At 47.4% G+C, this 26,132-nt stretch overlaps 1 long non-coding RNA gene across 1 annotated transcript in view; it reads right to left on the reverse strand.

The window, feature by feature from the left end:
* The window catches only part of LOC109310073, a 52,504-nt gene extending 32,602 nt beyond the window's left edge, over positions 1-19,902 (reverse strand). The window contains exon 1 of the long non-coding RNA XR_002101133.1: positions 19,538-19,902. This is a non-coding gene — a long non-coding RNA (uncharacterized LOC109310073). The remainder of the gene's footprint in view (positions 1-19,537) is intronic.
* Between the last annotated feature and the right edge of the window lie 6,230 nt (positions 19,903-26,132).

Consider the following 26,132-nt stretch of genomic DNA (forward strand, 5'->3'; position numbering starts at 1 on the left):
GATAGAAACAATCTGCAGTGATAGACTCCCTAGAAGTTCACCCCTTTGTCAACACTTACATAAAAGCTATTTGGTGAAATCCCTATGGCAAAATTCCCCTGATGTCCATAAGACCGGAGGGAATTTCACTCTGTTTCTTGGGCCTAAACCAATTTGGAGTCTCCAAAGATCATTGCTTGGAGCTTAGAAAAGGTGCCAGAAAAGGAAGTAGCTGCTTTGATTTTTCCATGAAAGAAGTTCCTCAGCGGCGCCCACCGGTACCATACCATTGCAGCAGCTGAAAGTCCTTGATTGCAAACACTACCCAGTCCCCAGATACGCCTCCTCATGCTGTGGACATGTTGCACAAGAGACTTGGTCCTGCTCTAGACTCAACCATGGAAATTAAAGACAGAAGTCGAGCTCATTGATGTTAAAACACATTGCTGAAAACCTGGGTCAGACCACAAAGTTCTATCTACTTCTGTAGTGAAAGGAATTGTTTGGGCTGGAAGCAAATGAGCTGGAAAATAAAGCTGGCATCAAGGACCTGACATACAGTTTGGGAATTTGAATGAAGAGAAGAGACTAAGTGAGGTATACTGTGGTGTCCCTGGTTCAGTGGCTCACACCAATTCAGACTTTTGTGGCCACTTAAAGCTTAAAATCTGTGCTAGAAAACAAGAAGCTATCAATGCCCAGCTTAGAAGACTAGCCAGCTTACACACCTTAAGGGAAGTGAAGCTTATGTGCTTCCTACTCCATCAGATTCATAATGGAATACGGCTGAATTATTTTGCAACTATAACTCAGCCCAAATCCTGGAGATCGATGAAACCAAAACACCACTCTTTGGCCTGGAAATGCATTTTTCCAGCTGTTTCTCCAGTGAGAGGATAGGGCACATGCAGAGAACTTAATTATGTGCATATTTCTTTAAAATTCATACTAGATATTGTTTTGAGATGTGCTATTTAAATATTTTTTCATCCAAAAAATAGTAAGTATCCTCACAGACACTGGGTGCATACACACATACTAACTTGCTGACAGTTAAGCCGGCTTAACTTTTTAAAGTTGACATAACCGTCAGAGTGGACATGCATATGCGTAGCAGAGTCAACTTAAATGTGCCGCAAGATAATACACCTTCGAGGCGCATTATCTGTAGTCGCATTTGTTAAGTCAACTGAGTTCGCATGATGGCTGCTACCATGTCAAGGAGATGCATGTGTCTATGCTCCAATGTAGCCTATGTAGTTAAGTCAAGTTAGCTGAATCACCTTATTTTAAGTTGACTTTGTGTGTATGCACCCATTGAGATTCTGGGTGAAACAGAGATCAACTTTTCCAAAGGTGCATGTCTCTAGTTAGGCTGCTAAATTCCCATTTGGAAGCAGGCCAATATTCAGACATGGTAAACACTCCCCCGACACCCTAAGAAACTCAGCAGGAGCAGCTGGGTGCTATATCACTTCTGAAGAGAAGGCTGCTTCTCTTTGGGGTGTGTAGTAGGCTAATGCTGACTTTCAGCATCATTCACTGTCTTCACTTACAAAATGCTGTGCAAACTGTGCTGTGCAACTAGACGTGGTTAAAGATTTGGGGTGGGATTGTCAGGGCCTAACTGCCCCCATTCAAGTCAACCGTAAAAATGTCCTCAAGCTGCACAGGAGCAAAGTTAGCCAACTGCTGGTCTCTTTGGGGAAAGACGCCATGCTCATGATGCGTTCAGTTCTTTTCACCGGCTGGCTCCTTGGAGAATCCATAAACGCGTTTTAGTCTAGGAGACTCTGGTTGCTAGGAATGTCCTGGGGTGAAGATGACTTCAGATTTCTCTTTCAATTCAGCTTTCCCAATAACAGCCCTTGGCTTCTCATAGAGCACACATATCAAAGTACACATAGGTAAAAAAAGCCTTAAGGAATGATATGAAGGTGTATGACTCAGTACTTTATTGCATGCAGTCCTTGGCATAAATTAAAAATAGAGCTATACTATAAAAATAAAATTCACAGAGTCAGGCATTAAAAAGTTTGTGTCAAGAAGACTATTACAGACACTGTAAAAAAACAGCTGTGCTTAATTTCCCAGTCAGCCATAAATCAGCCTCCAGACATTCCTATTATCCAAGTGACCCTACAGAAATTCCAATTAAACAACTTTTAAAGCCTTTTCAGTGAATTCTGTGATACAAATTGCTGGCCCCATACTCCGTACGACTGGCTGTGAACTTCTGCACAACCCAAGCAATTTGTTTTAGCAGCTTCTAGCCCTATAATCAGTTGTGGGAGGGAAGGTTTGTTTCCAGAGGTGATGCAGAGCAAAGGCAGCTTGCCATCTTGCAGATTGTGGGTGAGGACAGATGCATCTCCAACACATGTGCCAGTGTTACAGACCTGTGAACGTGTTACACATCTATTAACCACAAAGCTTGTTTAGAGGAAGATGATGCAACTGCTGCATTGGAAGTGTGAGCTGCATTGTACAACGGCATTTACCGAGTCAAGAATGAGATGAAAGGCTGCTCAGAAATCTGGTGCGTGCTGTTACGTTTACTGACTGCCCATGGAGAGCTTTGGCCAATGCCTTTTATTATCTGGTTAGGGATAAAAACACTGGGGAGCAAACTAGTGAATCTGGGTGGAACAGCAGGAGGAAGACGTATGAAGCATATCCCCGTAACATGGCCGTGCAAACCCACAGCCACGTAAACCCATCTACAGGGGCTGGCCCAAAGGTTGGAAACAACACAGGTCGATTTTCTTACCTGCTGGACCATCCGGCTCATCAGCTTTACCATACGCTGGCTCCCCCCCATTCAGTGTACTCTCTCCCACCAGAGAGGCACTTTGGGAGCAGCAGCAGTTGGCAAGAACTTGCAAGGAAAAGGGGTCTATCTGTTTTGGTGACTGAGGCCCTTTTTATTGTAAGGAATTGGGATGATGCTGTTCCACCAGGAAATGGTGAGAAAGAACTGATTGGCACCCAAAAACAACCTACAGAGGGGTACATTTGGACCCCATTTTTTTATAGCCTGAATAATCAGTCTGCTTTTATGGGGTGTTTTCTCTTTGGTTATAAAGTGGCAGGCGGCAGTTAAAAGTGGCAAAACACCCTCTGCCATAACTATCTTCTGTAAACAGTTGCTCATGATGGAGGGAGCAGAGGGCAATTCTCTATAAGCCACTTGACAGATGCCGCTTCTATGGAATAATACTGGCAATGATGTAACTTTCCACTATACGGTCTTCCTATAAGCTATTATCCTTATCACCAAGTGGGAATCATTAACCCCAGGAACCAGAAGTGCATCCAGATGCAGACAATGCATGACATACTTTCAAATAGGCTGGGCTCAGGCTTCATTTTGCAGGAGTTCTAAGCTCGGTGGCCATGCAATTTCATAGCTACTTGCAGTGACAGCTAAATACTCATTTGTATGTACAAATGCATGATATGAACAAGCCACTGCAGTGATCTGGACTCCGACCCATGCAGCTTCCCACTGAGCTCCATGGAGGGAGGGAGGAAAAGGAGAGGAATCCCAGTTTATGGCTTGCTCTCTCCCATGGAAAGACCTGAAACTTCTCCAGATGGGTATGTGGCCCAAGGATCAGACTCTTAAGTCACCTCAAGATACATCAGTGAGCCATGGCAAAGATTGAGGGATTGCTGATGACAGCTATGGGAAGTACATGATGGCCACAGCAAAATCTGGTGATAATCACAGCTGGGACTGGAAGTGCATAGGGACAACCAGAATAGTCAGAGTCATGCTAGGAAGGATCATAAAGCAAACAGCTCACTGTCTCCACCATTGCCAAGAATGTGAATGGCTTATAAACAAGCTAGAGATAATGGAGCTTGACAGTTCATTTCAGAGTTGCCACAGCCCTGCAAAGCCCTCCTTTTGGGCACTGACTGCAGTGACTGGGCTGCTCTGCTTGGGTCCCTATGCTAGTGCATTTTCATTTTAGGCTTCCCTGACTCTGGCTGGAATCCAGGCACTGCCTCTCGCTCTAGGGGTAGAGACTCTGATATCCCTCTAGACAGCTGAGAGCCACTGGTCCAACTATCTAGGCCCCCAAGACTAGTGTCAGCTCTGCTGGAGTCACCAGTCACTGGAGCACATCCTTCCCTAGGGCTCCAGTCTTGTGGGCATGCTGGTTTTACAGTTGATCTCTTTGGGGACGTGATAGTTATTTAACCAAGCAGGTGCAGGCTCTGCAAAAGGGGCTGCTAAAAAGGACAGTTCCTTACTTTAGATAGCACACAGGCTATCTGTATCTGGGCAAGACACCACCATTCCCTGCCCTGGTTTTCCTACTACTCTTGAGCCTCCTTTGCATCAGGGCCCTTTCAGGTAGTCAGAATATCTCCCTTAGACTCCATTTCTTCAGATCAGGCTTTTAATTCACTCTCTGACTTTTATCTTCAGCTTCCTTTAGTTTTAGCTTAGGTCCCAATATCAAAAAGTCCCCTCGTCCACCAAAAATCTGCCTCTCTCCTACACCAAGCTTCTTTTACCTCCTGGATTTGCCCAGTTCTTGTTTTTAAAGGATTCCCGTTCCTGTTTTGAAAGGGTAGTAACCAAATGCATCATTTTTCTTTTGTCCTTTCCTGAAGAAATTCCTTTCCTTCAAATGCTAGCCCTCTTCAGAAAAGTTGGAGATAACTCATTTAATCAGGGCTGCAGTTCCTTCTATGTTATGCCAGGTCAAGGTCTCCTTAAAAACGAACTGTTCACAGGCAGATGCCCCAAGTATCTCTCCTAAAGCACTTTTATAAAATGGTCAGTTCATAAACTGAGTCATAGGCTATAGTTTGTACATGGACAGCTTTTCCAAATTGTGACAGTGGTAACTTCTCATATTTCAGCATTCGTTTTGTTCCACGCTGGAATGAAAATAAAACCTTCCACACATCATCACAAAAGTGGAACAGGGCTGAAGTGTCCATATTTGGATCGGTATCTGCCTCTCCATCCACTGATAGTGAGAGAGCACTGTCGTGGGACAAGAGCTCCTGTTAGTGTACATACACACAAGGTTCATACCACCAGCCACTAATACTGCAACCTCTGACATTTTTAGCAGCCAAATGCAGAGGTACAACAATAGCTTTTGAACAGGAAATGCAAGCCATGATATTTAACTGCTTCCTCTGGGGGAAATTTTAGGTGGACAGAATATAACTACCCAAGATGTTGAATATTAATAAAAACAGAGAAGAAGAAATGATAGTCAAGGTTCCCCTTGCTCCGAGTCACAGATTCCAGGTGAACTGGCAGCCAGACACAAAGCTAAGGCAAAGCTCATTTCAGCATAAAACTATGAAGCAAACAAAGCAGCTGGCTGCATCCAGGGAAGGGCGGTCACTCACTATTCAGATATCACTGCTTTATGAAAAGGATATTGGAGAATATCCCTTTTACTGTAATTAGCTGGTAGAACTGGTTTGACAGCACTCTGGGTCATATTAATGTATGCCAATTTGTGGTGCCTCACGTAGGAGAATAAATGTATTTATGGTGCTGTTATGCAAGAGAAAAAGAGACCTTTTTTCAGGTTAATTGTCAGTCTCATTTCAATTAATTTGTATACTGGAAAAGCACCGGTGGAGTCAGTTGTATAACTAGGGCAGGGCCTCCTGCGGCAGGGTTCACTTATATACAAATGCATCTCACCCACAAACCCATGGCCTTTTGTCTCGGGCAGGTGCAGCATTTCTTTAAATAGTTAATGCATCTTCTCTACATATGTCGAATGAGACCTTTCCACTTCTGAAGCCTGTGGTCTTATACAAGGTTCATACCTGGAGCACACCCACTGAAACCAATACATTTGTGCACCTTTTCTCCTTCTCTCCATAGACCTTTTTTAGGTTTCCTATCTGGACTTCTGACCCTTAGCAATGACACTAGGAACATAGGGGGAAACTGTAGGTTGTGCCACTAAAACATTATTAAAAAAAACAGGGACCTGATCCAAATATTAGTACAGTTATGAAGAGTCTTTAATAGGAGTTGGACTGGCTCGCATGTTGAGAAAGGGTTTTTAACTTGATATCAGTACAGGATTTCCTCTTTTACCCAAAGGTAATAGAAGACAGCAGTATTCTTTGCTGTGTTTTCATCGATAGATACTCAAGGGGGTTTCCATCCTCCAGTAACATATAAACAATTAATACTACCTTTACGCCTTGATCTCTAGATCCTGTCAAGTTTTTCTTGTTCTCTTCTCTCTGAGTTGATGAAGGCTGAGTGCCAGCCATATTGTCTGAGTTCAATCATCCCAGATCTAGTCATCTAACGAAGGTGCCTCTCCCAAGTAGCATAACAAACTCCCACTGCAGTCAGCCATTGTTTATACAACCAAGAAATCATGCCTGGATAGGTAAAGACAAATCATGGCTGCATTTGGCTGTTATGCTTTAATATACAAGCACTGTAAATTAGACCTTTGTGGCTTGAGAGCCACTGGCCCTGTAGTGCAACTCATAAGCTCACCTACTTTTTTGCTGTTGTATTTTTTTGAGAATTACGAGCTATTTCTAGCATGTAGCACGTACAGTGAGACAATGAAACAGAACTAGAAGGACAAACAGGAAGCACATGATATTTAAGAAGATTTAAAGCTGACCTTACATATACTGTAAGGTTGGTTTCCAGCACTCCTCCAAACACCAGTTAAATCTTACTCTGCAGGTAGCCCCACTGAAGCAAGTTGGGCAGGTCCTGGATTAGGGGCACAGAGTCTGGCTCCTAATAAATTCACTGTCATAGCAAGAACACTTGTCTCCTGATGCAGCTACACACTTCACAGAAGAGGAAGGCATTTACAAGCGTTGCTGTCGCAGCTTCGGATGAACAGAACCAAAGTTTAGCCTTGCTGCAAACGGACTCGGGGCCTTCTCAGCAGCTCTGACTGTTCGGGCACTACGCTGAAAACTAGAGTGAACTCTGTATTAGGGACTCAGTTGCACTCTGTTGAAAATCCAGTCCTCCACCAAATCAGCACAGATTGTGCTGGGGCAAAAAAAAATCCCCATTTACCTTCCCAGATGTAGAAAGAGCCACGATTTCTGTGTAGCCGTGTCACCGTCAGGCAATGCACAACCCGGAGAAGGAACAGCTTACTTACTGGCGTTCAATGGAGACTGGCAGTGTCATTAACAATGTAGGTGACATGCCTGCAAACAAACTACTATGCTGTATGAACTGGGCAGAAAGTTAAGGAATTTCTGTATTATGAAAAGTGCTGCACCCAGGGGACTGAGCAGCCTCTGTAAACAGAGCTTCCTCTGTATGGGCTGAGATATAAACCCAGCCAGAAAGATTGTGATTGTGGGTAGGAAGGTCATGTCCCACAGATGCAGATGAACCCCCATGCTCTACTGAAACTACCTCTGTGGCAAAAAGATGTCATCACATTGGTCACAGGACTGTCCTACAGCCCCTGCCACCAAAGGCAATCCCGATAATGACTCTGGTACGGATATGGACACAAAGCCTACTCATCTTTTTAGTTTGCTGAACAGCTACCACACAGTGGCCACTGCCCTGGGCTAAAACTGAACCTATATACCAGACAATGCCTGTCCTCTTTCCTGTAGTACGAGGTGCCAGCCAGGGTAAAATGGGCTTGAGGTAAGGAACAGAAAAGGGCCCCAAAATAGGCTTTTTTCCCCATCCTTTCCCAGCAAGTCCCCTTTCTCCATACATGGCTCATCCCCACGGAAGATCACATCCCCATCCCAGTGACACCCCCTTGTCTACCACTTTTTTCTCCCTCCCGTGCTCCAGAAGTGATGATGTCCTGCCATGCTCACTATCTATTATCATCATTGCATTGAGCTCATCTTTGTGCGAGTGCTTCCAGAGAGTCCAAACACTGTGAGATGGAGCCAGAAAAAAACCTCTTGGTGGACACATGGCAGGGCCCTGGCAAGGACAAAGAAAGGCCTCCGGAGCCCCCAGTGAAGCGAATGCCCTGCAATCTCTCTTGCTTTTAGCACTACTCTCCAAGTCCACCCCTACGTGAGTGGAGCTCAGGGGCAGCTATCCAGCTTCCCATCGCCAGGATTTATCCACGTTGAGCACCTTGCAAGCCTTTCAGCCGTGGCTGAACATGACTCTGGTGCCTGCTGAAGCCTACTGCAGGAGGGAAACCTGTAGGCCAGGGCCTGAACCATCGCTGCTGTGAAGCGATAAGCATAGCTGCTGCAGCCGCTTTTCTTCCCCTGCAGCAGCTCATGATGAGACAGGAAAGGGTGGGTTGGGTGTCAGGTTGCGAACAAGTTGTGACAAACATGAGGTGAAATACTGAAACTCCTGAACTGTCAGCACCACTGAAGAGACACTGAATCTCCCTCTCAAGAGCATTTCACGCAGCTAACCAGAGAGCCTGCTGGAACAGGCCGTCGGGGAACCGGGGTGGCCAAGGCCCCTGCCTCGGTCTGGTGTGATGCAGGATGCAAAAATGCTTTGACTGAGTTTTGCCCCTCGAAATGCAAGAGGCAGAGGTTGGCCCTGTACCTCGGTGCATGGCTGCCCTGCAGGGAACGGTGGTTGATCTCCAGCAGCATCAGTTGTCTCTGAGCTCTCTGGTGCCACACCACGCTGAAGCAGTATGCTCAACCTTATGGGAAGGAGGGGGAATTTAACCCAGACTCCCAGCTACAGAAAACAAAAGCAGGACTGAAAGCGAATTGCCCCCAGGCCTCTTCAACTGGGAGGATGCTGGGCCCTGAGAGGGAGTTAAACCTGGGGATAAATAGGGAGATAGCTCAAGCAAGCTCTGTAGACGCCTCTTTCCCCCTTCAAACCAGCTGTTTGCACAGTTTCCTGTTGCATGCCACAGGTGTTTGGACAAGAGGATGGGCAGGGAAATGTGTCACTGAACTGCAGAACCTGTGCTGCATCTCCAGCCTGCAGGAGGAGAGGAGAGAAGAAAGGAAACACAGAAAGAGGATATGAAATTCAGAGAAAACCACAACCCTCTCTCAAAGTGCTACAGACACCCCAGAGCCAGACTCCGATCACAGATTGCTGTAAATCTGGGTGCAGGCCACTGAAGTAATTGGAGTCAGTCCACCTTGGATTCAGTCCACCCTGATTGCCAAGGCAATCAGAATCGGCTGGCACAGGCAGGCAGATATGTTGGGACACCCCATCCATCCCACCTAAGCATCGCTCTGTGTGCAGAGGGGTTGGAGAAAAGTGGTTTAAGCACCTTGACCTTCCCCTTCCTGAGATCAACGAGTTCACCTTCTAGTGCAACTTCCAGTGGCCTTGGGCTTGCTTTAACTGGAGGTGGCTTGTGCAGAGCCCTTAGGGTGTCTCTGCATGTGCTCTGGGATGTCCGTATGTGTGTGTGTGTGTGGGTGGGGAGGGGGGATTAATTAGAGCGGCTTTGGGAAGCCACTCTGATTAAAGCACCTGCAGCATCTCATGTATTCAGCATCCCTGTGCTTCAAAACAGCAGCGGGAGCGCTTTAACTAAAGCTTATTTGACAAGCTTTAGTTAAAGTGCCCCTGCCACAGTAATTTTGAAGTAGGGGGACACTGAGTACGAGTAACACCAAGGCTGCTGGAGAGTGCTAATTAGCACATTCCAGCAGACTTGATTAATTGAGTCTGCTCTGACATGCTAATTAGCACACACCAGAGCCGGTATTGGGCATATGTATATGTGCCCCTAGTGGTCGTTATACTAGCTGGGACCTGCACCCTCTAGGTTAGCGGCTCTCAATCTTTTTAGAGTCAAGGCACCTCCTGGAAAATGCTGGCTTAGTTTTCTCTTAATTTTTGACTGCAGAAAAAGAATAGAGCACTTCTCCTGTTGCAAAGGACTCAGAAAGAGCACAACAGGTCAGATTAATTTTAACATTGTGGATCCCTATTTGAAATCTCTGGGTTTATCTTGTGACTAATGCTTGTACACTTAACAGTGCTAACACTGTACAGCACCCCAAAAGGACTGCAAGGTACCCCGGGGTGCCGTGGCACCCAGGTGGAGAATCACTGCTCTAGGTACATCCCTTCCTGGAACAGAAGCTGCTTGAATGGTAGGAAAGAGCCGTACCCTGGCCAGGGAAACCAGGGGTACTCCCACCCCACGGGGGCTGAGCATTAGATATTTAGCCTGTGTCTGCTGCCAGGACAGCACAGCACTTGGGATCTTCTCTCTGGTGAGCATCATTAGCTGCCAGGGAGGCCAGAATTGCTTTTAAGCGTAGCCTAGTACATTGGAGGAGACTTCAGGAGCGGAGAAAACCCCAACTGATTTCGGCAAAGATTCCTTTACAAGTGATTTCTGCCAAAGAAAGACAGCCTGGCCTGACTGCTCAGCTCCACCAAACAAGTCAAAGGAGCAAATGAGGATTTCCACTAAAACAGAAGATCAACACAAACCAAGCAAAGCCTAAGGATCCAGAGGACAAAATCCCTTGCAGGAACTCGCACGGCGGGAGCCCCACGTGCACGCAGCACAAGCTCTCGGTAAGAGTTCAGGATGTGAGCCGTTTCCTTTTTGTCTTTGCTCTTCTCCGATGACCTGCTTTGGTTTGAATAAGGCTGTTTTTGCAGGTGCTACTGCCCTCTACAGTCATGAAGAGGGATGAATAACAGGCCCTCGCTGCTGGAAAGTGGTGTGCAATGCCCGTAACCACAGCTGCACCAACCACACTGCAAGAAAAGTACACCCCAGTTTTAAGCGGCGTAGTGCTTTCTGCAGGAAATTCTCCCTTTGCCTGATGCTCAGCCTTACCCCGAAGAGAATTTCTTATCTCTAAAATGTGAAGAAAATCCATCTAGCCCTGGCTGGTTACAGAAGCACAACCTCAGCTGGGTAATAAGCCACAGTCCCTGACTCAGCTACTAAGGACATTTCCAAACCCAGCTGGGATCCTGGCCGAGACTGCCCCAGGGGATCAGACATTTGCACCCGTAGCTTTTGTAACTACAAAGTCAGCCTGGAGCTTAGTCCAGCGTCTGCCAAAGAGAGAGCACCAAAGTCTGTCTGCTTGTGTCAACCAGGAAAATGCAGAGAGAGGTAGTTGGCCTCAGGGAGAAGCTGAAGTAGAGGTGCACCTTGTAGACTAACTGATGCAGAGATGCATATGCTTTTAGGAGCAAGAGCTCACTTCATCAGATGCAGCTGTAGGGCCAGCGCACCACTGCTGTCCCTGAGCACAGAGGCTGCTTTGCCGAAAGACGGCAGCCTGCTCCCCTCCCCTGCACTGGCTGGGGGAACAGGACCACCAAATATAGTAGAAAAGGCTGCCTGCTATAAGGCTGCCACCCCCCACACCCACATACCAGGGCACTCCAGAAGACTGCATCTGCTGGGATAATGCAGCTGGAAATACCCGTCCCTCTAGGCTGTGCCTCCCTCATGAATAGCTAACCAAAAATTCACAAGCTCTTCACATGATCAGCCGAACAACCCAAACCCCCAGCCCTCGAATGCTCTGTGCACTTCTGCTTCAGGCCACAAGCATGAAGGCTGCTTTTCTCCTGATGGGTGTTATTTTCAGACTACGATTAACCAACTCTGCTGATTAATATGAAATTATAAACATCATCCGGCCAAGCTCATGACCCTGTGGCTTCAGTTTTTTCCTCTTCTGAAGTCAGCTGTAGGTTCAGCGACCAGATGTAAGACGCAGGTACAGAGTGTTTTAGTCTCTGATCTAGTGATGTTGGACTTGACCGGGTTTACCTCCCCATCTTACAGCAAGGATTCCCTTAGTCTGGTCAGAGCTCTCCAGCTAAGTGAGGTTGGGCCGGGCTGAGATCTGATCTGGAGACTGCTAAGAAAAACTAGATGCGCTGCCCGTGACAGCTGTAGCAATTCAGCGGGTGGCACTGAGCTAGTACGGAGACAGGGCCCGAGCCTGAGGATGGGGCAGGCTGCGCTGCTGGCAGGTACCCTGGCAGTAGAGCACTACCATGCCTACGGCAACTACTGCTGCTCCAGGACCTGCTGCTTCTGCAGTGCTGTTGAAGGGAGCTGATAAAGGTAGTGGCTTCTCCTCAAGCACCGTCTCTCCGGCCCATGCTTTTAGCCTTCTACGCAGGCCGTGGGGGAGTATTTCTTTGAGCCTTTTCACCCTCCTTTTCATCTGAAAGGAAATGAGTGAGTAGGCGAGGGACAAGGCAGGGCTACATCCAAACTGCAGGGTTTTGCCAGCTCACCTTCCACACTGGCCTGCAGCCCTACCTGCTGTTAAACCAGCTCTGCCACATGAAGCGAGGCCTCTGCTGCTGCCCTGCACCTGGTAGGAGGCATGTGCGGACGTTCCCGTGCCTTCTGCCAGCTGCCACAATCCCTCCAGGAGCCGGGGCCTTTCCTTCAGCACACTTCCCAGTCTGCCAGCCCGGCTGCTGGGTGCAGCCATAAAGAGCAGCCAAAAGTGCATGCATGGGAATGCTCCCCTGCAGCTTGGCAGTGATGCCTGGTGCTTGCCACTAGAGCTTCAGGCATCAGAGGCAGAGGCAAGTTGAAAGGGTCCAAGATGGGACTTAGACAAGGACTCAGCAGTTCTGGGATCAATTCCTGGCTCTGCTACAGACTTCCCGACTGACCCCAGGCACGCTGCTTCACCCCTTTGTGCCTTGGCTCCCCATCTGTGAAATGGGAGTAATTGGTCTTCTGCCATCTGTCTTGTCTATTTAGTTTGTGTTTGCATGGCCTCAAGAGCAGTGTTTGTCCAGATGTTGGCTAGAAATTTTAGATGTGGTTGCAATACTAATAAGAAATGAGTGTGGGGGGAGAGACATGCTAGGAATATAGCAGGGGAGGAATGAAAGTTTTGGGGCTGGAGATAAGCAGACAAGGTTTTTTGGGTAAATCTGATATCTTTTATTAGACCAACTCAAATCATTGGAAAAATTGTTCTTTGCAAGCTTTCAAGTACAAACACCCTTTGTCAGGCTGAGGAAGCACGCGCCGTTGGTGTGTGCTTTTCCTGGATAGAATCTAAATATTGGGGCTGGAGATATGTATTGAGGTGGATCTGGAGATATTTATTGAGGTGACAGAAAGGAAAACATGAGGTAGGAGAGTGCACATACAAGGCAGGGAGAGGACTGGAAATGGGACAGAAAGGAAAGATGGGCTCAAGAGGATCCCCTAAAGCAGTGATTCTCAAGCTTTTTTGTACCAGGACCCATTTGTAAACAGCAGTCCTGACCCAGTGCCCCTCACTCCTGACCTGCTGGTTCCCACCACCAGGCCCCAGCCCCACCGTGTCTGTGGCAGGGTGGGGTTTGTGTGGGGTACGGGGGTCCCAAGGAGCCCCTTGCAGGCTTGAACGCCGCCAGCCTGCAAGGGAAGAGCCACCGTTTCCCACCTTTTTCTCCTTTAAAAGAGAATCCATTGTTAAAGTTTGTTCAGGACCCTTTCATATATTCTTGTGAAATATATTCATTGCTCACTTTTGGGTCACAACCCATGGGGTGAGCAATGCTGCCCTAAAGGAGGAGAGATGTGGAAGAGGATGACCAGGAGGAGTGGAAGTAAAGGAAACGTTTTGGTGTCGCAATGCTATTGGACTGTCAAACTATTCTGAGTAAAAGCAAGACACTCCTCAGCTTGGTGTGGGAGGCAAAAGCTGAGCAGAAGGTGGGGTGGGTGGGTACCAATGCTGAATGAGAAGTTCTTTGCAGTGTGGCAGCAGCAAGTTATGCAAAACCCTGACCTAGATGCACTGGCAGATAAGGTTATAAGTGAAGGACAATGCAAAGAGATTCCTCAATCCCTTAGAGTTCTCCCCTGCCCTGAGCATTACTAAACCCAGCTGCTGAGCATGATTCAGCTCTGACTCATAAACAGGAATTTTCTCTTCTCTTTGGAAGACCCAGGATTGTTCCTCATCACAGGCACTTCCAAAAGCGTTCACTGCAGCAGAAAACTTCAGCCTCCCTTAGAGCAACTTCCCCCGGTTACTGAAGATTTCTTATTTTGCCCAGAGACACACTGCCTAGACTTTCCTAACCTGCCAGGCCAAAGCAATGAAGAATTTAAGAATATCCCTGTAAATGGGTTATGCCTTCCACAGCATGGCTGTGTGCTCGTGGAAAGTCACAAAGAAAGCAAAAAAAAAAAAAAAAAGTAACAGAGCAACCAATGTTAAACTAGCCAGGAAATAAGACTAATGGGGATTTCTTTCTTGCTCTCATCTCTTTTGATGCTGTCCTTGGAGACCTCAAAGTTAATATCCAGAGCCAAGACGAGGCCTGTGGTATCTGGTTCTAGGAACACCCCGTGAGTATGATTTTTTCTTGCTGTCTCTAAACTCCTGTGGTCGGTGGCAGTCTCCTGCTGCTTTCTTGGAAAACAGGAACAGAAGGGAAGTGAAAGACTGGAGGAATCTGTGGGGGAAGAGCAGAAGCAGACACGACTCCCCCGTCACAGCCACCAGAGAGATGGAGAAGCAGACGAAACAGAAGCTCCTTCTCGTACAAGGTGATGAAGCTTTATGTGTGTTATGACAGATACCAAGCAGAGACTAATACAGAAGATGCAGGCTCAGCACCCAGTCCTAAAAGACATGTAATCCTTTCCTTTCCTGAAGGTGCCAGAGAATCTGAGGTTTTTTTTCCCAGGCCCTTTGCCTAAACTCTTCTAGATGTGCTGGGTGGCGTTCCTGAGCTCTGTACTTTACATCTATCCCTGGCTAATGGGCATGTTGGGTGCATTTTTTAAGCACTGATGCGGCGCTCTTTTAATGCACCTACATTTAATCTAGGTTCAGTGGGCTAGCGGTGCAGAGCCAGCCCCTGAGTGCTGTGAGGGAGAAAGGGGATGGAGGAAGGCTTACCAGAAAGACTGGAGCTCAGAATTTTAGGGCATGTATACACGTGCCTGATGCCTGCTCTGATGCATGCTAATTCTGTTAAAGCAGAATCCATTAGTCGTGCCTGCTGGAGCATGCTAAGTAGCACACTCCAGCAGCCGCGGCATCACATGTATTCAGTGTCCCTGCACTACAAAATGGAGGTGGGGGCACATCCCAGCCAGGGCTTTGTTGAGCCAGGCCTTAAAAACCTCCAAGGACGGAGATCCCACCACCTCTCTGAATAACCTCTTCCAGTCCTTCCCCACCTGCCTTGTGAGAGAGTTTTTCCTAATGTCTACCCTACACTTCCCTTGCTGCATATTGAGATAGTTGCTCCTTGTTCTATCTTTTGCCACCACTGAGAACGGTCCAGCTCAGGGGTTGTCAACCAGGGGTACGTGTACCCCCGGGGGTACTTGAGAAGGCCCTAGGGCGTATGCACGGGTGGGTGGGGATGGGGTGCTGCCATGCACCATCCTGCACTGCCGCACAGGCACCGCTTTGCATCTGGCCATGCGCCACTGCCCCCCCCAACTCCTGCATCTGGCTACCAAGGGTACAGTGCTCCACGTCTAGCCACAGCGGGTGCACTGATCCAGAAAGGTTGAAAACCTCTGGTCTAGCTCCATCATCTTTGGACTCCACTGCAGGTAGTTGAAGGCTGTTATTAAATCCCCCTCAGTCTTCTCTTCTGCGGGCTAAATAAGCTCAGTTCCCTCTGCCTCTCCTCCCAAGCCAAGTGCCCAAACTCCCTAAACCATTTTTGTTGCCATCCGCTGGACTCGGATGGGAAGGGGCAGAAGGGGCACATGCCACATGGAGGGGTGGGGGGGCACATGCCCCCCAAGATTTCTGCATCCACAGCAGGGTGCAGAGCTGCAGCTGGGCCAAACCAGCTCTGGGCAGGACCTGCCTATGCAGCTATGGCAGCAGCAAGGGGCTGTGGGTTGGGAGTGAGAGGCAACAGCATGGGCAGGGGCAGGGCACTGGCATATCGGGGCTGCTGATTACTACCCGTCAAGTCTGACAATCCAGTCAGTTTTCTATCTACCTTACAGTCCATTCATCCAACCCATACTTCCTCAGCTTGCCTGCAAGACTGCTGTGGGAGACGGTATCAAAAGCCTTGCTAAAGTCAAGGTATATCACATCCACTACTTTCCCCACGTCCACAGAGCCAGTCATCTCATCACAGAAGGCAATCAGATTCGTCAGGCATGACTTGCCCTTGGTGACTGTTCCTAATCACCTTAGTCAATGCTGACTGTTCCTAATCATCTTCTTCTCGTTCAGATGTTTAGAAACACTACGTGTTTAGAAACATCTATGCTAGGGACACACACACGCCTCTAGCTACAACATTGTGATGGATTACGAATTTCCAGGAACAAGAGTTTGCAAGCCAGTCAGCTGAGGTCAAATATTGTCAACTGACTGGTCGGTTGCATATTTTTGACCAGTCAAAGATTAAGGCAATTTTACAAAAAATCTGTATTTTCTGTGGGTGCTGTTTGTAGCTATGTTGGTCTAAGGGCATAGACAGACAAGATATTTGGGTAAATGTGATATCTTTTATTAGATCAATTGAACAGTTGGGAAAATTGTTCTGTGCAAACTTACGGGCACGGGCACCCTTCTTTAGGCATAGGGAAGAGACTCCCTATGCCTGACAAGGGCACCTATGCCCAAAAGTTTGCAAAGAACAATTTCCCCAGCTATTCAGTTGGTCTAATAAAAAATACCACGTTTACTCAGATAACCTTGTCTACATTTTTTTTGTAGCTTTATTGACAAAATATAATTTTTTATTGTTTTTTTGACACATTTCTTAATGGAAAATTTGTGCTTTTTCTTTGTATTATTTGGACCTATTGGCAATTTTTACGATTGTTATCCGATACTTGACTGGTCAATTGACCAAACTTCATTTGACCGGTCAAATACCCAACCCTGCCAGGAACAAAGCTTCTCTAAAATTTCACATGCAAAGCTACTTTAATAGAACATGATTTAAATTACAAGACCCAAGCATTGAGATATAAGGAAATACCAACACAATCTTAATTCGGCTCTATTGTTTCTATGCCTTATGGTACAGGCTTTAATTATACCATCACATCTTTTTCTCACATGGTTTATTCAGGGTATGGATGGATGGTGCTCACTTCTGGAGCAGCTATTCAGTATTTTATTTCATTGTTCAGTGCGTGGCCCCTGCACAGCACACTGTTCTCACCCTGCTCTGAAGACAAAATTTCTTTCCTTGTGAGGTTTCGTTTTGAGTTTATACTCATGGCTGCAGTGTCCACCTGCCTCACAAACAGCAATTATTTTCATGGCAATCAGAGAATGGGGGAAGTAATACACAGGGACCTGGTAGAACCACTAATTTTAGATGCCCAATTTGTGACACTTAGGACTTGATTTTCTGAGCATTGGAACAGAAAGGGGGCCCGAAAATGATCATTTAAAAATTATTATTACCATTATCTCTGGTGAAGGGGAGTCCAATACTAAAAGTTTGCCTGGGGCTGCCAGGAGTCTAGGTACGGTGCTGGGCAGAGGCAGGGAGATAAGACAACTCTCCTCTTTATGGTGTTACCATGAGACCAGCCTTGATCTTCCTGCCAGCCTGTGCCTTGTGACAACGTCCATATTCTCCAACAAGAGAGTCCAGGCCTGTACAACCCTCATTCATCCCCAAAGCAAGCACCTCCTATGCACTGAGTGAGCCAGGGGACCAGGGAAAACAGGACCATATGATTGTATGTGGATACTCAGTGCAGGTGAATTAAGAGAGTCTGAGCAACCCTGATTCAATGGCTGCTTAGCTTTTCACTGTGTGATGCTGCAGCCCTATCATGTGCATCTGCTTGTCGTTAGTGCAAATTGCCTAGGTTTAAAAACTGAACCGAGAACAGAAACGCTGTCACATAGCATCACACTGACACCTGCATGGGCCATCGACGGGGACAGACTCCACAGACCTGCCCAGAGCAGAGGGACGCGTGGCAGTAATTAGCTGCCATCCTCTCTGGAGACTAGCCGCAGAGGGGGATTTTGACATACACTTTGCCTGCGAGGGTCACAGATATCGCTGGGGGCAGAGGATGAGTGAGATTCATGAACCTGGAGCGTTTCAGTGAGCGCAGGCTCTTCTGCCCAGGTCTCTCTCCAGGTTCATTCTGCCTCAGTCTCTCCACTCAGTCCATTGTTGGCTTTTGTCGCCTCTCTCATGCCCACCCCATCCTTTCCACCAGTTTTTGCCTCACCAACAATCGCCATCTCCATTGCTCTGTGTCAACCTCTTTCCCCGAGTTCCTTGTCCAATCAGCATCACGCACTAATTTGTGATCCTCACCAGTCTTTGCCCAATCAGACCCAGTCTCTCCCCAACTCCCAGTCCAAGTTTCTCCCCCTTCCCTTCCCATGCTCCTTGCCTTCACCTGATCCCCCTGCCCCAGGACAGCCAGCAGCAGCGGACAGCTGCCATTTCAGAAAGCGTCCTGCTCAAGCCAAGGCTGGAGCGGTTGCTGCGGACACAGTCCTCGGGGAGTTAAATTTCCAAGTCTAGGCAAACAGTGAACTATCAGGACTTTATAAACTTGGCCAGATGTGGTCAGATTTTTCATAACAAAAGCAAGAGGCGCATCCCTGACACAAAAATGAACGGCTTGCTCCACCCCCCCGCCATTCCCTGCCAAAAACATGCTAAATTTCAAGGCACTGCTCAAGTCTGGGAGAGGGGAGGCACGGGAGCTGTTCCAAGAAGCAGCCACCAGAATTTTCTACAGTTCCCGTATGCCTCATCCTTGTATTGGGTGGGAATGAAAGACTCACACAGACAAACCAGACCCAGAGCATAAGGCAGATATCCAGCCTGAAAAACATCAGCTCAGAGTTCAGCTAAAGCCATAAGCTGCTGGGAAAGGGCTTTGCAATGAGATCTGATGAACAAGCCTACCAATATGCAGCGCTCTTGTAGCTCTGTGGGGACACAAAAGAAATTAAACTAAAGGAAAATTCCAATTACCCAGCTAATCCTGGGCTTGATTTTTGGAGGTGCTGAGGAATACAGCTGTAGCTGCAGGCAATGGGAGCTGCTGGCACTCAGCACCGCTGAAAATTGGACCCTATAAGAGACTAGTCACGCAAAGAGCCAGCAACACGTCTGGCAGCAGCTTGAATGGTCACAGGGATGGATCAAGTGACAGGAAGATTATCTACTTCTTGTTATTACTCCATTAACTCCATATCTGCTTCACCCAATCACCCAGCAGCCCAAAGAGAGGGAAGGGAAAAAAGGGAAAAAGCCAGGAGGGTAATGAAGACCTGCCCTACTGCCAAATGGACAACGGCAATAGCCATGGGCACAGCTTGCTTCAGACAGAAATCTTGCTGTGTCGATGGCCAGGTCCCCATCATGCACACAGCCGCCTTGTGTCCCCAGGCACCCTCATCCCCACACCTCCCTCACCAGTCCCGAAGTGCCCTGTCTCATCTACACACACCCCTGCCACCCGCCCCCAACCTTTCCCTGAGTATATTTGCCTTCTCCACCTTCCCCAACCACAGCCTTGTCCTTGGCCTCCCCAGCCCTCCCCTTCCTCACCTCTCTTGTGCTCAGTCCTCCTAAAGGCACAATGAAGACAATGGATCCCTCTGTGCTGAGGAGTTTACCCCCTGAAATCTCATCTAAGAGGCCCCTTACCTCCAAGAGTGTTTCCTCTTCAGCATGGTCTTGAAGGGATCACTGTGCCCCAGGGGGGAAAGCCTGGAGCAGGCAGATGGTCAGTCCAGTCCAGGCTTGCTGCTATGTCCAGAGGGATTTAGGGGTCCATTTGCTCTCAAAGCCACTTCCAAGGATATGTTAGTCCCAATCCTGGAGCCAGGGGCTATCATCTGTGAACCCCAAACTGGGCTGCTTTTCTCTGCGAGGAGAACAAAAGCTACGCACTTTCACTTTTCCTTTCCACAGGATCCTGCAGAAACGAAAGGGAGGGGGGAAAGGGTTTGGGGAAAGTGAAAGTGCTGGGTGGAGGAGGTGGAGCGAGGCCTAGGGTCTGATCCAAACCAGCATGCAGAGCCCTCCCCAGGATTTTTATACCCCAGGACCATTCGGAGTCCAAGAGCAGAATGGAGAGAAACCACAAGTATCCGGGAGGGGAAGGGGGCCCTCAGATGCTGTTTGGCAGTGGGAGAAGGTCCTGTCCAACATGTCATTTGATGGGTTGTATAAGCAAAGTTCTGGCCCAGCCGGCTTTTGCAAGAGGGTTTGCTCCTCAAGGGGCTCCTGAGCCAGGCCTCACCGCTCAAGACAGTCTTCAAACTGCAAACAAATAGACAAGTGAGCAAACAAACCCCCCAAACCCCGATGCCCTGTTGTGGGCACTGGGGGAGGAACTCCTTTGGCTCTGACCCATAGGCGCCGACTCCGTGGGTGCTTTGGGGCTCAAGCACCAACCAAAAAAAATGAGTGTGCGCTCAGCATCCATGAGCCAATTTGCATGCAGACATTAAAGAGAACAAACAACAAAAACACACTTTACCAGAAGCAAATTACTTTGACCCAGGTCTGCAGCGTCTGTAAAAAACAGGTGATTCAGAGGGGAGTTTTGGTGCTTTTAGTTGAAGTTGATTCAATCGGCTATTAGATAAAAGCCCCACAAAAGCCCCACGAACGCTCCCTATCCTTACAGACGTCAGGAGAGCCAGGCTGAAGTAATGCACTGCCTCTTCTAGGCACGCACAGGGCTCACACCAAGTTAAAAGTAAAGCATTGTTTGGGGTGGGGGGAGAGGGAGGAGGGGGTTATGTCTGCAACCAGCCACTGGCATAAACCCAAGTCAGCACCTTTGCTCCCACCCCAGCACAGGAGCCTGGCCATTTATGGTCCTAGCTGGCTCCTTTCCTCCATGCTGATCCCTTACAAATCTCCTTCTCTCTGGGTTTTTAAGCTCCCAATGAGTCACCCTCTTATTAACAGCTCCTCCACAAGTGCAGCTACTCAACAGGGCTGGGTGTCCCCTCTTAAAGGGACAGGCCACCCTGTGACAGGTTGCATGTGGCTTTTTGCTCCATGTTTTACATTCCACCGTTCCGTTGGGACTCATCTTTGCTCCCACTGAGTTTATTGTCCTAGTCTCAGTCTCTCCTCTTTCAGATCTGGTGAACAACATCCAATTCTCCTTTTCCCAGTGCTTAAATTGGTCTGGAAAACACTGGGGTTTGGGGGAGGGGAAGGGGGAAGTGCGGGGTGTCTAACATCTATCCTTTGCCTATGTCCTGCAGCAGCCGTGATTAGCTGTTCTTTCCCAGGACGTGGGCAAATGGGGAATGCAACCAATCAAAAGAGGTTTCCTTCAGGTGGTACATAAAAGCATGCCTCTTGATACCCCCTGGCTTGCCTTTCTTTCTGCTACCTGTTGCATGCCATGCATGCACTTTAACCACCGCTTTCCCCTTTCCATTTAGAAAATTCTCCAGTGGAATATTTACAGTCATCTTCATTTGAAGTATACAATCATCTACACTCCCCCATAATGAAAAATCCCTGTGAAATCACCAGCATCAACATTTAACTAAAGGGTGGGAAGGATAAACTGACTGAATGCTCTAGATAGCTGCAAATTCCTGGAAATTAGGAACCAACAAATTCTTGATAGAAATGTGAGCAGTCAACACTTAATGGCAAAATGCTCCCCTGGAGCCAGGAATACTGTTGGGCCCCAACAGGAGGGGAGGCTGTAGGGAAACATGCATTCCTTCTTCCTCACACCCATTTAGCCATAAAGCCACAGCAACATATTTGCTCTTGAAAAATCTTATAACGTGTCAAAAGCCAAGCATTACCATTATTGCTCTGCATGAAGATAACCCAGAAGGCCTTGAAAAGATTGCATTCCCTCCCTTCAGCAACTTGTTCACTTCAGCCACTCCCCAAGCCCCAGTACCATTGACACAAAACAGTATATTTGTGTATCCAACGCTCAAAACTAACTCAAAAACTAACTGTGTGAGCGTGGGGGAAGTTCTTTCCTCAACCTACACCCTCAGGTTCAGATCGGTGGCTTTGGGTGATTACTAGATTGACCACAAAGATATTTGCTTAGCTTCATGCCCATTCTTTCCTTTTCTTCCTTTTCTGCTTGCAAAACAAATGGTTTTGGGGTGATGAGGCTGAGGGGAGAGGCTCTTCAGTTACAAAAGCTAACCCCTCCCCAGCCACGGGAAAGGGTCACACATTCTCACAACAAGGAGGCTCAAGTCCTGGCCTGTTAGTGAGGGCTACAGGTCTGACAACACGGATAGCTTAAGCCTGGGACGCTATACAGGAAGCTGGGATGTGGGCAGTCTGACAGACTCAGGCCAGGAAACAAGCCAAAAGCCAGAACCAGAAGGGAAGCCAGAGGTCATGGCGAGGTAGGAACCATAGAAACAGGCAGAAGCTGAGAGAAAACAGAGACCAGAAGACCAGCCAAGTACTAGGAGAAACTGGGAACAGGGAAACCAGCCAAGCCTCAGGAGAAAGGATGGTTAAAACATGAGTCTTACCACCAAATGAGCATGTCTACATGAGACATGAGTGAACGTCTCAGCACCTACACGTGCACCCGTACTTCGGAGGCAAGACACTAATCAGCCCTGCAGCAGGGGAGGATTTATAAATACAAATCCTACCCTGCTGTGGAGTTTTTTCATGCACAGCAGTGCACGTGTAGATGCTGACCTGGCTGCCTGGGGCAAAAGGGTGCTTCACTGACAGGGGGTGCCTGCTGGCTAGCCCTACGCTGAAGCACCCTCATGCCCCAGCCAGCCCCTCTGCAGCACACTGACTCGGTTGGAGCAGCCCCGGGCTGGCAGGCCGACCACGCGGGTTCCAAGTGCTGCGCATGAATAAGCTCCAGAGCTGATTGCTTTGGAGTTAATTGCCCCAGGGGTGCATGTTCAAACGGCATTCCCGGGAACAAAAACTCCAGAGCAATAAGCCCTAGATTTTATTTATGTGTACTAATTTCACATGTAGTTTTGCCCAACGAGGCCTTCAAACACCTGCAAGCGCCCAGCAGTTCCCAGCTGCCCGTCTATGGCACTCGCAGTTCCAGAGGCTAGCTGAATACTAGCCCCTCGATAACTTCTGCCACCATTGCTAGCAACTGTGAGAAATAGTCCTGGTCAAAACTGTTTCATCAAAATGGTTTTCAGCAGAAAATTGGATTAACAACTAGATGAATTTTGTCCATGGACAGCTTTACTTTCTTCAAGAGTTTTGGATCAAAAAAGCCAAGCATGTCCTGCATTTGAATTTTTACCAAAATTATCAAACTTTTTATGGCATATTTTGAAGAAAATATATTTTCCCTCAACATTTTCCAAAGGAAGCCTCTGATTGCTGGCAAAAGAAAAGAAAAGAAAAGAAAAGAAAAGAAAAGAAAAGAAATAATAAAAATACTCACGATCCTCATGCCACATATCACTGGCTGTTCTGAAAAAAAAACTAATTCCACTGTACAATTATGCTGTACTATCACATAGCCTAAACAATCTGTTATTTAATCACAAATGGGGTAGAAACATCTGAACAAGCTTCTAAGGCAAGCATCGGCTTTAAGAGAGCTAATGGAAGCAACACTTTGCAGGCCAGATCCAGCCTGTGGGCCATAGGTTGACAATCCCTGGTCTATAAGGGAAAAATCTGTCTCCAAAAAAAGCAGGAGCCTGTATCTAGCTGAAATCTGCACACAATTAAGCAACTGTAAATAGCAACTGGATGTAATACAGGTGTTTAAATAATATTGCCAAGCTCATGCTATCCCAAGAACTATTCCCAGCCAGGCTGTGTAAATGTGAGCTTTCCCCTGTGGCTTCTGGCTTTGCAGTAAAAGACACCTGACCTCAGTGCCAAAGACACCAGAAACTCAAAACATTATGCCTGGCAGGCTCGAGCCTGCCAGGGCATTGAACACCGATGGAAGCATCAGTGCTGCAGACAACTGGCCTGGAATGGAGAAACGATGAGCGTAGGCACAACTTTAACCCTGGATGAAGAAGTGTTAAAACTGGGGTGGGTTTGCTGCAGCTAAAATGCTTTCAGCTCTTTCACATGTAATAGTTGGCATGTACCAGCTGCTGCTCTTTTGAAACATTTCCTCTTTTGAATGGGCTTTCAGCGTTCCTACATCCACACCCAAAGTCTCAAAACTAGAAGTAGATTGGGGGGGGAGGGGTTACCAAGTTACCATTGTTGACCTTTTGGTCCACCCAAACTTTAAACCAACTGCCTGGCAGTGGCATCAGCATTTTTACTCAAGCAGCAGTGAGAAAGTCACTTGACTTCATGGCTCATTATAATTTACCTGATTTCTTCTGAACTCTTCATACCACAGATGTTAATGACCGCCCCCCCCCCCCGCTCCTTTTTAACCGTCTTGATGTTGCACTAATCAAACCAGCCATTTTTCTGCAGTTCTGCTGTTTGTTGGCTACTCCTGGTAATGTACCACCTATTTCACAGCCTTAGACTCATTTAACTCTAGCAAGAATCACTAACTCAGGTGTGGAAAAAATAAATTCAGGTGGAAACATTAATTCAGGTGTGGAAATAACTTTCAGTGAAGCATTGGGTGAACTGTCAAGATGCTCAAGAAGGTGAGATATTGTTTTATAAATTATTTTATAAACTGGAAAGCCATATATTTAATTCAAATGGCTACAGGACTAATGGAAAAACATCTTTTGATTTTTTTCCCCCTAATTTAATGTGTTTTTATACATAATATGTGATATGGCAAAGTAATGCATATTCCAATAAAGTTTTGCTTCAGCTGAGCATATTAGTAAAGCTTCTAGTTTCTTTTTAACTAAAGAAATGTGCAATGTGTTACATATGATAAGGCATCATGCCATCTTGCACACCCCTTTTCAAAATCCTAGATCCTTCCATGCTCAGGGCCGCTTGACCGTATGTATGGAAAGTTAGCGTAACCTCCCATGCCGCTCACCAGTGTGTCTTGTTTGTATGGATTTTTCCAACTTTGCAGCTGCTTGAGGAAAGGACAGCTTGTTGCTGGGTTAGATTCTGGAAGGTCTTCAGGGGTTCTTGCCTGCCATGTCTTGCTGGAATAAATATGTTTAATTGGGAGAAAAATTGTACGTACTGCCACTTCTGGTACCTTCCTTCAATCCTCCCGTCCGCCTTCCCGTTTGGGGCTCCGCCTACACTCCACCCAATACCAACCAAAAATGTTATTTCTCAGTTTTCTAGGTCTGGTCTGGTATAGGATCTTATATCCTGACCTTTTGAATTATACTAGTCAGATTTGGATGTTGTCTTGTCTGAGTTTTCTCAGGCCGTATTGGGTCTGGTCTAGACTCCTTCCCAACCCTGGGTTACCTTGCTCTCCAGTGTCTCTCTTCCTCTTTATGGTCTGTACTTGTCACGGTTCGGGCATCTGTCTCTCCTTTTCTCCTCAGGATCCTGATTGGTCCAATCCTGCAGGGGATGTCTGGAGTCCACAGCGCCACTTCAGGTAGGTCATTCAGCCCCCTGGGGTTCAGTTTATTTTTGGAGGCCCCTTCCTGGGGCAGCCACCACTTTCCTTCAGTGGGACTCTGCTCCATTCGGGGCCAATCTGGGTCTACTGGAGAACCCACTACCAGTTCCCTTGTCTCCCGTCCACCGGGCTTTTTATCCCGGGTTCAGGGGGTTGGCCTGTGAATCAGTGCTGGCATGCCACCATAAAGCATGCCCATGCCAACAGTCCTGGCTCCTCTGGGATCTGTTGTTCTTTTTTTTCTTCTTCCTCTGACGCCGTGTTGTTTCTGCCATGGCTCCACTTCTGGCGCATTCCTGGTCAGCGCGGCATCCTGGCAGCTCCACTCTTCACCTGTTCCAGGTCAGTTTTTCCTCGTGGCCTCATGCCTGCCACAGTTAGATAATTATCTTCTGATAGTCTCCCTGATGGTTTGGAAAACGACTTTTGAGACCCTGAAAAATGCCCTACACTTGAAAGCTTGTCTAAAACTATCCTAACTACAGAGCTGGTTCAATAAAAAGTATAACCCACAAAAATCCTGCCCTTAGATCCTTGAGATTTTTCCCTGATTAAAGACACTTTTTGAGTAAATCAGAAAAAATGGACTTGGTTCACCCAAGGTCAGACCCCCGCAGTGTGTACAGATGGCTGCAATTAAGATTGCTTAAGAAACCAAAGTTTTGAACAGCAAGCCAAGAGTGAGTGAGAGCAAAGCATGTGCTTTCTTACTGGTTTGGGCATGGCTGAAGAAAACAGCTGGGCCCTTGTAGC

Source organism: Crocodylus porosus, unplaced genomic scaffold (assembly GCF_001723895.1).
Source record: "Crocodylus porosus isolate Cpor-Errol unplaced genomic scaffold, CroPor_comp1, whole genome shotgun sequence".
Taxonomy (NCBI): domain Eukaryota; kingdom Metazoa; phylum Chordata; order Crocodylia; family Crocodylidae; genus Crocodylus; species Crocodylus porosus.